At 43.8% G+C, this 13,280-nt stretch overlaps 1 protein-coding gene across 1 annotated transcript in view; it reads right to left on the minus strand.

Annotated features, from left to right (window-relative positions):
• LOC144501407 (NADPH--cytochrome P450 reductase-like) overlaps positions 1-13,080 on the minus strand; it is a 95,048-nt gene extending 81,968 nt beyond the window's left edge. Inside the window, exon 1 of the mRNA XM_078225133.1 lies at positions 13,028-13,080. The gene's annotated coding sequence lies outside the window, so the exon portion shown is untranslated. The remainder of the gene's footprint in view (positions 1-13,027) is intronic.
• Between the last annotated feature and the right edge of the window lie 200 nt (positions 13,081-13,280).

A 13,280-nucleotide genomic window follows, 5' to 3' on the forward strand; every position in this document is an offset into this window, starting at 1 on the left:
TAATTCGAATACATTTCTTAAAGGAACAGTAAAAAGATGAAGGAGGCAATGAAAGTGGTATCAATATTTATGAAGAGAAGCTGAGGGAAGACGATTGGCCTCCAACAACTACTTCTACTTTCCTTTGTGCTAGGTATGACACCAAACAGCAGAGTCCTCCACGCAATTCCCCTCGACTCCAATTTTGCTAGGGCTCCTTGATGCCATACTTGCTCAAATGCTGCCTTGATGTCAAGGGCAGTCATTCTCATCTCGCATCTGGAATTGTGCTCTTTTGTCCATACTCAGACTAAGTCTGTAATGAAGTCTGGAGCCGAATGGTCCTGGCAAAACCGAGCCCCTGTCGTTTAGTAACACTGTCAACAACACCTTCCATCACTTCGCTGATGGCCAAGAGTGGATTAATGGGGTGGTAAATGGCTGGAGTGGATTTGTCTGATTTTTATGAACAGGGTATCGGAGTGATTTCCCACTTTGTCAGGTGGTGGCAGTGTCATAGCTGTACTGGAACAGCTTGACTAGAGGCACTACTGCAAGTCTTTAGAACTGCAGCCAGGATGTTGTCGGGGCTTATTGCCTTTGCCATATCCAGTGAGCTCAGCTATTTTAGATAGCATGTGGAACAAATCAAATTGGTTTTAGATTAGCTTGTGATGGTGGGGACCGCCAGAGGAGGCAGAGATGCATCACTCACTCAGTAATTTTGGTTTAAGATGGTTGAAAATCCTTTGCCTGGTCTTTTGCTCTCATGTGTTGGACTCGGTGATGAGGATCAGAGAGTTGCCTCCTCCTGTTGGCTGTTTAATTGTCCACCAGAATTTGTGGCTGAATGTAGCAGAACTGCACAGCTTTGGTCTGAGCCATGGGTTGTGGGATCATTTAGCTCTGCCTATCGCATGCTGCTTCCACTGCTTAGCATGCCTGGTGTGCTCTAATTTAAGGTTGGCACCAATTTTTAAACACATCTGGTGTTAATCCTAGCTTGCTGCTCTTTGTTTATTGAATCACACTTGGTCCTCAGCTTGATTGGTAATGTTAGAATGAGGGATATGCTGAGACATGAAGTTAGAGATCATTGTGCAATACAATTCTGCTACCACAGCGGGCCCACAGCAACTCTTGCATGCCCAGTTTAGAGCTACTTGATCTGTTTTAAATCTCTCATTTAGCATTGTGACCGTCTACATTCTCTCCAAGCTATTTTGGTGTGCAGCTATGCAGAACTTACTGGGCTGGGGACAAACAGACCATGCACAAAAAGTGGTCCTTTAAGATGTGTAGCCATAAGGCAATCTTAAAGAGACTGCACAGTGTATCAGGCTGCGTACAAAGAAAGAAAATTGGTAACTGGTGATCTAGACAACCTCCGTCTAAAACTACAATACCTGCATTGGCAGCATTCAGTCAGCAATTATGCACGTCAACTCCATGATTACTTCTGAAAGCACAAGTGGTCAAGTCAACAACTCTTGTTACAAACGTTATGCAAGGCAGAGTGGAAAAAGCTGCACTCCAAGTCACTCCACGGGCAGATAGCACTCCAGTTGCAACCAAGATCAACATTCTCCAAGGTTTTATCAAGGACTGCTTATACTCCCCCTCAGAGCTGTCTTTTAGTGTGAAAGCCACAAACAGAACAAAGACGACAAAAAAGAAACAGTATTACAAAAAGTGAATAAAAACTAGAGGGAGAGATTAAAACAAGAGTAAAAACGGCAGCGGCTTTCAAGGTGGGCTCCTTGATTGGCAGGTTCCTTAATGAGCTCCTTTGTTACAATCATCATAGAAATCATAGAAACCCTACAGTACAGAAAGAGGCCATTCGGCCCATCGAGTCTGCACCGACCACAATCCCACCCAGGCCCTACCCCCATATCCCTACATATTTTACCCACTAATCCCTCGAACCTATGCATTCCAGGACACTAAGGGGCAATTTTAGCATGGCCAATCAACCTAACCCGCACATCTTTGGACTGTGTGAGGAAACCGGAGTACCCGGAGGAAACCCACGCAGACACGAGGAGAATGCACTATTTAAAACCTACCTCTTTAACTAAGCCTTCAGTCACCTGTTCCATTTCCTGCTAATATGGTTTAGGTGTCAAGTTTTGTTTAATATCAATCCTGTGAGACACTTTGAGATACAAATTAACTACATAAATGCAAGTTGTTGTTTTGGGGGTTAAAAGATCAAAGAAAGAGAAACAAACAAAGTTAAGGTACACCCAGAAACCCACTCTGTATGCGTTTCGGCCAATGGGAAAGCTTCCAGTGAAGAGATGATTCGACATGTGGCTTATTACTAGTACAGACCCCACCAACCCCCATAGTGACAGCCCTAACCTTTTACGTATGTTGGTTCATAGAATCCCTACAGTGCAGAAAGCGGCCCATCAAGCCTGCACCAACAACAATCCCACTCCATCCCCATAACGTATTTACTCTGCTAATTCCCCTAACACTAAGGAGCAATCAACCTAGTAAGAAATCTCACAACACCAGTTTAAAGTCCAACAGGTTTATTTGTAGCAAACGCCACTAGCTTTCGGAACTGGCAGTTCCTTCGTGAGGTGGGTGGGAGTTCAACACCAGTCCAATGCTGGCATCTCCACATCAATCAACCTAACCTATACATCTTTGGTTAATATAACAGAAGTGCCCTTGTAGACCTAACATAAATCAGCCCTTTTAAGTTACTGCATGTGTGCAGCTGCATGAAAAAAAATTAAGAATAAAAGTTAAATGAAAAGGCAGCGCACACAAAGAGGAAACATTCCTCTCCATCCTTGGCCTATAACACTGAGCACTACGGAAGCTCAGGGAACAGGGTCTCATCTTTCGATGACACTCTTTACATAGGAAATAGGAGCAGGAGTAGGCCATTTGGCCCCTCAAGCCTGCTCGGCCATTCAATTAGATCATGACCGATCTTCTACCTCAATTACAGGCTTTTATAGCTCCCATTTCTTCAGACAGCAGGGATTGGAGGACGGTGCTGCCCAACTTGATGTTTCCAGTATTTCTGCTTTTGGTGTAAATAGCCTTTAGCTGACCAACAATAATATATTCCATACCCAGGCTTTAACGCACAATGGAACTTACAATTTCAGTCATGCCGATGAGCTGGTTGGGAAGTAGCCAAGCAGGGGACAGATAGAAAGGGAAAGTGGTCCCCATCCATCTTCTCGTTATAGAATGATCCTTGAAAATGGGAATAATTAACTTAACAGCTAGGAAAAATAGTTTGCAGCCAAAGTTAACTATATCTGAAAATAAAAATCTTCCCAAATTCTCAGCAGAATCAGAGAATTCCTACTGTGCCAAAGAGATCGTTCAGCCCATCGAGTCTGCATCGACTCTCTGACAGAGTATCTTACCAAGGCCCTCTCCCCTGCCCCATCCCCGTAAGCTTGTGCATTTACCATGGCTAATCCCCCTAACCTGCACATTTTGGGACACTGTGGGGCAATTTAGCATGACCAGTCCACCTAATCTGCACATGGAAGAAAACAAAATCTGAAACTCTCCTGAAAGTCCAGCAGTGCTGAGGCAAAATCTTAACTTATTTGTGCATAACTATGAGTTTCATTTGCCAGTGTGAAATCTGCAACTCAAATACTGGATCAATCATTTGAGGGGTATGTTTTGCAATGGTAACAGCAAAGTGATCCCTTTATTTTGTTTGACTTACTTGCCTGATTTGCGGTGATCTGTACACATTTATACAAGAGCACCAGTTTTGCTTAAAATCAATAAACCTTTTCAATCGCAAGTCAAAAACCAAATTGCAGGATTGAATTGAAACATCTTGCCCACCTCAATTCCCTCCCCTCCTTAAGCCACTGACTTTGGCTGAGGCAAGGTTCCAAAGGAACTTGCAATCAGCCTCCCAGCCATTGACTGTCTACACTTCCCGCTGCCTTGGCAAAGCAGCCAGCATAATTAAGGACCCCACGTATCCCGGACATTCTCTCTTCCATCTTCTTCCTTTGGGAAAAAGATACAAAAGTCTGAGGTCACATACCAACCGACTCAAGAACAGCTTCTTCCCTGCTGCTGTCAGACTTTTGAATGGACTTACCTTGCATTAAGTTGATCTTTCTCTACACCCTAGCTATGACTGTAACACTGCATCCTGCACTCTCTCGTTTCCTTCTCTATGAATGGTATGTTTTGTCTGTATAGCGCACAAGAAACAATACTTTTCACTGTATGTTAATACGTGACAATAATAAATCAAATCAAACCAAAATCAAATCCTCAAATGCCGCTCTCTCCCCTTATCTAGTCTTCACGGACAAGCACTGGCAAGTTGTGCCACCACACGGCATCACCAGCAAAGCCAGTCTTCTCCTGGACTGACACCCACAAAAACACATTTTCCAGAAAGGGCCTACAAACAGCAGGCAGTAGAGATGTGGCCCCAAGGACACAGTGGCCAATTGTAACACCACGGCTACTGCTGAAATACAGCAAAGACGGAGAGGCAGAGTATGTGTGCTTGGCTGAATAATAGGTCCAGCACCCTAACAGGACATTAGAGAACAATCACAGGGCATTATTGTTCTGGGTGAGCAAAAACTAGCCAAACAGCATTCCACAGTAAAAACCAGTCTCAGAGCCTCACTTAATTTCTTCCTCATTGCATCTACCACATTAGAGTTACAGAAATGCAACTCCTTTTCCTCAATAAAATTTTAATTCATTGCCTTGTTCCTCAGCTCCTGCTTCCAAAACCCATATCCCTCGCCTGCATCATATCTATTGAAATTTGATGTAATATCTCATTCGGACTTATCAACCAGAGATAGAACTGCCCAGCATTTGCTCAAGTACAACGTCATTGAATGTCGCAACACAGATATAGGCCAGCTGATTCATGAAATGTGTGCTGGAATTACACCCCCTTAACCACCTGAAGCAATCTTACTCTCCTTTTAGTATTCATTTTTGAACCACCACCAAATTTCCTTCTGAAGGGCGGCCTCAAATTTCCTTTTAAAAGGTTAGGAATTCTGCAACAATGGTTTGCGATTCAGAATTCTATCTAACTTTCAGTTAACTTAAATTTGTGCTTTCTCCTTTTTGTTGCATTGAACTGTACAATCCATAGTTACTGATTTTGTCACAACACTTTGTGTGTTGAGGGCTTCAAGTCACAACTCAATCTTCTCAGCTAGAGTGCAAAATAACCCTCAAATTTCTTGAGCACAGTAATCCATTGGCAGTGTCGTTGAGTCTGACAGCTATTGATTCAAGTCCTATTCCAGAAATCTGAGCTATTAATCCAGGCTGAAAAGCCAATGGCAAGCACTGTTGCCTCATAGCACCAGGGACCCAGGTTCAATTCACGGCTTGGGTCACTGTCTGTCGGGTGTTTGCACATTCTCCCCATGTCTGTGTGGGTTTCTGCCGGGTACTCTGGTTTCCTCCCAGAGTCTGAAAAACGTGCTGCTTGGGTGCATTGGCCATGCTAAATTCTCCCTCAGTGTACCCAAACAGGCACCGGAGTGTGGCAACTAGGGGATTTTCACAGTAACTACATTGCAGTGTTAATGTAAGCCTACTTGTGACAATAATAAATAAACTTTTCAGATAAGACGATGAAATGAGGCATTGTTCGTCGGGGGGGGGGGGGGGGGGGGGGGGGGGGTCTTCACTCTCCAGCCTTCGTCAGCTACAACTGCACAACTGATTATAAAATTATGAGAAATCAGAGTAGAAATCAGCCCTGCGCCTGGCTCGAATAGAGATCAGAGCTGATCTGATCATAGCCTTAGCTCCACTTTCTGCTTATCCCTCATAACCTTGAACTCTCCAGTATATGGTCCAGCCTCCACTGCTGCCTGAGGAAGAGAATTCCAAAGGGGGCGGCACTGTGGCACAATGGTTAGCACTGCTGCCTCAAAGCGCCAGGGACCCATGTTCAATTCTGGCCTTGGGTGACTGTTTGTGTGGAATTCTCCCCATGTCTGCGTGGGTTGCCTCTGGGTGCTCCGGTTTCCTCCCACAGTCCAATGACGTGCAAGTTAGGTTGATTGGCCGTGCTAAATTCTCCCTCAGTGTCAGGGGATTAGCAGGCTAAATACGTGGGATTGTGGTTGGAGGAGACTCAATGGGCGAAATGGCCTCCTTCTGCATTGTAGGGATTCTATTCTATTAACAACTGCCCATTAAAAACATTAACTCAGTCATAGGTTAGAAATATCTATTTTGTGAGAAATAACCAATTGAACACTTGCTTCCAATTCCTCAAAGGAATCTTCCTTCCAGCCGTGGAGTTTGACAGTTTCCACATACGCACAAAGCTGTCAAGATGCTGGATTATATTAGCTTATCTGTGCTGAACTGAGACCATGGTACCATAACATCAACCGCCATGACAGCGGCTGCTCAGCACATCTTTGTTTACAAATCCTTGTGGTTCACGCAAACTACATCTGCTCAAGTAAGCAAGATACTGAATTTCTCCTGTGGCTGAAGACAACCAGATCCATTCCTCCGGTTGTCTGACTTTCAATTCTTTTGAAAGTCAGAGGCAACCTCCTCATTGCTGCCTTCTCCTGCACTTGCACATTGTTTGCCTCTCTCCGTTCTTTCTACCACAGAAGCTTTACAGTGCAGAAAGTGGCCATTCAGCCCATCCAAATCTGCATTGGTTCTCCGAAAGAGCACTCCACCGAGTCCCACTCCCCTACCTTATTCCTGTAACCTTGCACATTCTCTTTTCAGATAGCAATCCAATACCCTTTTGAATACCTCGATCAAACCTGCCTCCACCACCCTCGCAAAAATCAACCACCCTTCTGGATGATAAGAACACTTTCTCACATCACTTTGTCTTTTTGCTAATTATTTTGAATCTGTGCCCTCTAATTTCTTTCATGCTCTCAAGTGGGAACAGTTTCTCACTATATACTCCTGACTTGTGCCTTGTAGATGGTGGACAGATTTTGGGGAGTCAAGAGACGAGTTACTCTCCATAGGACTGCTAGCCTCTGACCTACTCTTGTAGCCACCTTATTTGTTTGGGTAGTCCAGATTGGTTTCTGGTTAATGATAACCCTCAGGATGTTGATAGTGGGGGATTCGGTGATTGTAATGCCATTGAATGTCATGGGGTGACGGTTAGATGAGCCACTCTCATACTCCCTCTCTTTGCACCTCATTCTGATTTTAGATTTCCTCAATACATTCCGTACTCAGCTTGGTTCTTTACCATTAAGGCAAAATTCGCCCCCTCATCCGAACCTAACTTGTTAGACAATAATGCATCAAACATCATTAATAAGCACTTTATTGCAACAGGTAGAAGTTGATGAAAAAGATCAACCAAGGAAGCAAGTTGGGGTGATGGTTTTTGTTGAGTTTTGAGATTAGATGGAGGCCTGGCCAAACCACCATGTGAAAGATGCTGCAGAACAGAGGCAGGATCAATCAACAGATTCATGAAAGAGATAGATATGTTTCTGATGTAAAGTGGGATAAAGGGCTATGGGGAGCAGGCAGGAAAGTGGAGTTGAGGCAAGGATAAGATCAGTCATGATCATGTTAAATGGCAGAGTGGGCTGAATTGCCTATTCCCGCTCCTAACTCCTATGTTCCTAACAGCAAGTTTAACTTTTTAAAATTCATTTACAGGATGTGGGCATCACTGGCATTTATTGCCTGTCCCGAGAGGGTGATCTTCTTGAAATCAAAAGTAACTTGCTAGGCCATTTCAGACAGCATTTAAGAGTCAACCACATTGCCTTAGGTCTGGAGACAATACAGGCTAGACCAGCAATTTTACTTCCCTGAACATTAAAGAACCAGATAGATTTTGCAACACTTTGATCAGTGCTTGGTCATCGTTACTGATTCACTTTATGAACTCACCTGATGAAGAAGCAGCGCTCCGAAAGCTCGTGCTACCAAATAAACCTGTTGAACTTTAACCTGGTGTTGTGAGGCTTCTTACTGTGCCTACCCCAGTCCAAAGCCGGCATCTCCACATCATCGTTACTGATGATATTCAAGGTTCAATTGATTGAATTTAAATCTCTCAACTTCTGCGCTGCGGCATGAACTCATGTCTGCAAATCTTTAGCCTTGGCCTCTGGATTACTAACCCAAGACTATACTAGCATACCCCCTTAGTAATCAGATTGTGAAAAATATGGCATCGGCCAGTGTATCAATCACATCCCAGAAAACAGAGCACCAGCAACAAACAAAACATCCAGCATATTGTAGTGTAGGCATTTGATTATTGGATTAGACTTCCATAGATTGCAAGCTCAAAATCCATCTGGCAATTCAAAAGGTAAACAAAACACTGAGAAGTTGACCGTGAAGCTATCAGATTTTTGTACACACTGGATTAATAAATGTCCGTTAGAGAAGAAAACCTGCCCCCCTTACCCATATGTTTCTAGTCCCACAATAAGCTAGTTAATTCCTAACTATCCTCTGAAGTTTAGCATGTCATTCAGTCAAGGCAACCAAGGATGGGCAATAAATTGTGACCTTGTCAGGGACGTTCACATCCTGGAAGATGTTATTTAATTAAAAAGGTACAAATAGATGTGCTTTAACTGCTCTATTACGGATATTAATGCTCTAACTGAGCTTTGAGGGAAGCAGACTGCGGAGGCAAGCACATTGAACCAGAGGTGAGTGAATACTGAAGCCAAATTTTAAAAAATAGATTTCTCTACGAATGCTACCCAGGTGGGGAGTAGACAGTGGTTGGCAAGGGCTGTGAATGACAGCATTGATTCATTTATCGATCACTGTCAAATGTACAATGGCAGCACACAACACCTGGAAAGCTTCTGTAGCATCTGATTGATCCCATTTAAATACTTGGATCAGATGAGGGTCCAAACAGTTTGTACAAAATAAATATTTATTTAATAATAGACACGTGCGATAACCATTATTAGTATAACAGATCATGTGCATTAAAGTCACATTTTGCTTAGGTGGTGATCATATTCATACAAAACTATTTATATCTTAAAAAAACCTCACCCCTCTGAAAAAAAAGTACCAGTTCATATAATACTATCCCTTCTACAATTCCCAATCTTTTCAAAACAGCAGGGCCAACTAACATTTTGTATACAACCTGGTGAAACAAATTCAAGCACAATTGCCTTGAAAAACAGTTACCCGTTATTAGTCTTTCAGAGATACGCAAGCACTGACCTTTCTCAATTCTAATCTACAATGACCATCAGGACAAAACTTCCTACTAAAGACTAATCAAACGCTCCTACTTCATTCAGAGAAGCTCAGTGCTTTTTTTCAATATGCAGTCCCTCCACTTACACCATCATGCTTAACAAATACATTGCATTTGATCAGGTAAGTAACACTAACATTTATCAATACCACAGGGGTTAATTACGAAGGCACCACTTGAAATGAATTAGCCACGGTGATGAATTCAGGTAGTACAACAAGTCTTCAAACCTTGTAATTCCTTATATTTACCAATTTATGTATCACTTCACAACACACCTTGTAACTAAAGCAATCACTGGAATCTTCCAAGTTACAATAGCCAGGCTGAAAGTGTAAACAGGAGCATATATCCTGAACCTATTTAATCCAGGCTGCAATAAGGTGCATGGGGATGAAGGAAAATACAGTGTTTTAAGTTTGCTAGGTTTAAAATTACACATAGGAACTGGCAATTAGCCTAACTAGTCTGTGCTGGAGCCACATAAATCTCCTCCTGTTTCATCTGTCTTATCTCAGCATATATTTCTATGCCTCCTTCTCTTATGTACTCTTCTAGTTTCTTGTTGAAAGCATCTATGTCTCAATTGCTTCCTGTAGTCGCAACTTCCACACTTGAACCATGTTAAGGGGTTTTTGAGGTGGTCAAAATTATCAAAAGAAACAGAGATCAAAATGGTACAGAAATCATTTCCTCTGGTCAACAAATCCAGAACATGGAGGTGCAACATGACAATTGGAGACAAGTTGTTCAGGAATGATATCAGAGAGCACATGACAAGTCATAGATCAGGACTTGAATGACTGAATGGCCTTCTACAGTCCACATGCTTTGCTGTTGGTCACAAACACAAGACACTGATCGGTCATTAAAAATAAAGAAACTCCTATTCATTAGAAAGAAATCACAGGAAGCTTACAGTACAGGAGCCCATCTGCTCCTCTTTTCTCCCACTCCACCTGACGAAGGGGCAGCACGCTACGAAAGCTAGTGGCTTGTGCTACCAAATAAACCTGTAGGACTTTAACCTGGTGTCGTTAGACTTCTTACTGTGTTTACTCGTCTTTTCTGCCCCAGCCAAAATATGCACCATCCAGCTTAATCCCATTTTCCAGCCTTTGGTCTGTAGCCCTGGAGGCTACAGCACTTTAGGTGCACATCCAGACACCTTTCAATTGAGCTGAGGGTTTTTTCCTTTATTACCCTTTCATTCAGCGAATTCCAAACCCCAACTACCCTTTGGGGCAAGGTCTTTTTTCCTCATCTCCCCTTTAATCTTTCTCCCAATCACTTTAAATCTATGTCCCCTAGTCACTGACCTCTCTGTTAAGGAAGGTGAATAGGACCTTCCCATCCACTCTATCCAGTACCCTCACAACCTTGTACACCTCAGTCAAAACCCCCTCAGCTTCCTCTGTTCCAAGGAGAACAACTCCAGCCTATCCAATCTTTCCTCATAGCTGTGATTTTCTAGTCCTGCAACATTATCATAAATCTTCACCCTCCCTAGTGTAATTATGTCCTTTTTGTAATGAGTGACAAGAACAGAACATATTACATTCCTTCTCTTATACTCTATACATCAATAAAGGAAATTATTCTTAACTACCGTATCAACCTCCCGTTACCTTCAGGAATCTGTGGACATTCACTCCATAGTCCCTCACATAGACTCCCAACATGCTGCCATTCGCACCAACTCTCCAAAACTGCATCTTACCCAGGCCCCCTTTCCCCACCCTACCCTCGTAACCCTGTGGAATTACCCTGGCAAATCCACCTAACCTACATATCTTTGGACGCTGGGAGAAAACCGGAGCACTTAGAGGAAACCCACACAGACACGGGGAGAATGTGTAAGCTCTACCCAGACAGTCAGGCAAGGTCAGAATCGAACCCGGGTTCCTGGTGCTGTGAAGCAGCAGTGCTAACCACTGTGCCACCCTACATCCTCTCAGCATGAATTTCTTTGCCTTGCTTGACCTCCCAAATGCATCAGCTCACACTTCTTCAGGGTGAATGCCATTTGCCACTTTTCTGCCCACCTGATAGGTCCACAGGTATCCTCCTGCAATCAACAACTCTCCTCCTTACCATCAACCATGCAACCAATTTTTGTGTCATCTGCAAACTCCTCAATGGTTCCCCCTACATTTATATCCAAATCATTAATATGTACCACAAAACAGGAAACCTAGTACTGAGCCCTGCGGAACCCCCACTGAAAACAGCCTTCCAGTCACAAAAACACCTGTCAACAATTACCATTTGTTTCCTGCTAATTTTGTATCCAGCTTACTACATTCCCCATGGGCTTTTTTTTAATATAAAGTCTGCTATGTGGGATCTTGTCAAAGGCCTTGGTAAAATCCATACAGGCCACATCAACTGCACAACCCTCATCAATACTGTTTGTCATAGAATAGAATCTTAGAATCCCTACAATACAGAAGGAGGCCATTCGGCCCATCAACTCTGCACCAGCCACAATCCCACCCCAGGCCCTATTTGTCACTTTCCAAAAATTTAATCATGTTAGACAGACACAGTATAAAACAGATACCAACATGCCTGACTGGAATCTGGACATATCAATCTCCAACAGTCCTTCAAGCAGGTTGGGGCCTGGGACATAATGTTAACAAGTAAGCATCATAACTTAAGAGGCTATTCAAAGTGGTCCACTCTGCCTTCTACCCTTAGTAATCTGATCAATCAGGCAAAAGCAACCCATATTCCATTTCTCACGAAAGATTCTTGCTCATGTGTTTAACTTTTGCATAGTTGGAAGGTTTGGAAAGCCTGGCTGGTAGATAAATCCTAACTGAGATCACCAAGCTCTTATTAGCATCTACAATGAGAGAGTAGTGCAGATCACAGAAATTGAAGTTTCACACTGCACACCTAAGCAGTTTGGAAAGGGCTCATGTGAAGTCATCATGCAAATTATGTCCCTGACCCAAAGTAAGCCCTAAGGTCAAACAGAATGCAATCATGGTTTGGCCAAAGAAGTTTGCAGGTTGCCAGATGCTTCCTGGCTCTTTCGCAGATTTCGATCACAGTAGAGGGGGTGGCAAACACCGGGGGGTGGGGGGGTGGCGGAAAGGAGAGACCGTTGATACCTTCATGGGTAACCATGGGCAAAACATTAACAGTGGCACAGTGGTTAACACTGCTGCCTCACAGCACCAGGGACCCGGTTTCAATTTCCAGCTTGGGTCACTGTCTGTGTGGAATCTGCACGTTCTCCCCATGTCTACGTGGGTTTCCTCCGGGTGTTCCGGTTTCCTCCCACAGGCCGCAAGATACGTTGGTTAGGTGGATTGGCTATACTAAATTCTCCCTCAGTGTAGCCGAACAGGCGCCAGAGTGTGGCGACGAGCGGATTTTCACAGTAACTTCATTGCAGTGTTAATGTAAGTTTACTTGATGACACTAATAAATAAGTTTCAAGATGACCAAGGACTTGAGCAACAGCCGAGTGATCCTAACCTGGTAAGAGCGCAGGCTGGGAGCACAAACTAATGCCAAGCAGCCTCCACTCTCCAAAGGTTAGGATAGGGAATGTTCGGCTGGACGAGCTACAGCACCTCCCCCCCTCCCAACTGAATGCGGAGGAGAGGACACCGACGCTAGGACCCCGCGGACATCACCGTCTCACACCTCCCCTCAACAGGACCGGGCGGCTCGGAAGCTCCCCTCGCCCCCTTCCAATCCATCCTAACCGTCCCGTCCCCACGCTGCTGCTGAGGAGGCGGCGGTAGCATATACCTGAGAGAAGGAAGCGATACTCACCTAGAGAGAGTCAAGCACCAGCGATTCAATGGCGGCGGCGGCTTCTAGGCAACAGACAGCTCGAGCCAAGCTCCACCACTCCGGGCATGGGGGGGGGGGGCTGGAGAAAATACACACTGCTCACATCAAATAAATCAGGACCTCCCTTATCAGGGTAATAGTCAATATATAATCATAAATATTAGTGTTAAAACCACGATGGTCCGATTTAAATACGGTGCGTTCTTTTAAATAAAAGGGGATAATATTATAA

The sequence above is a fragment of the Mustelus asterias genome, chromosome 12 (genome assembly GCF_964213995.1).
Source record: "Mustelus asterias chromosome 12, sMusAst1.hap1.1, whole genome shotgun sequence".
NCBI classification, from domain to species: domain Eukaryota; kingdom Metazoa; phylum Chordata; class Chondrichthyes; order Carcharhiniformes; family Triakidae; genus Mustelus; species Mustelus asterias.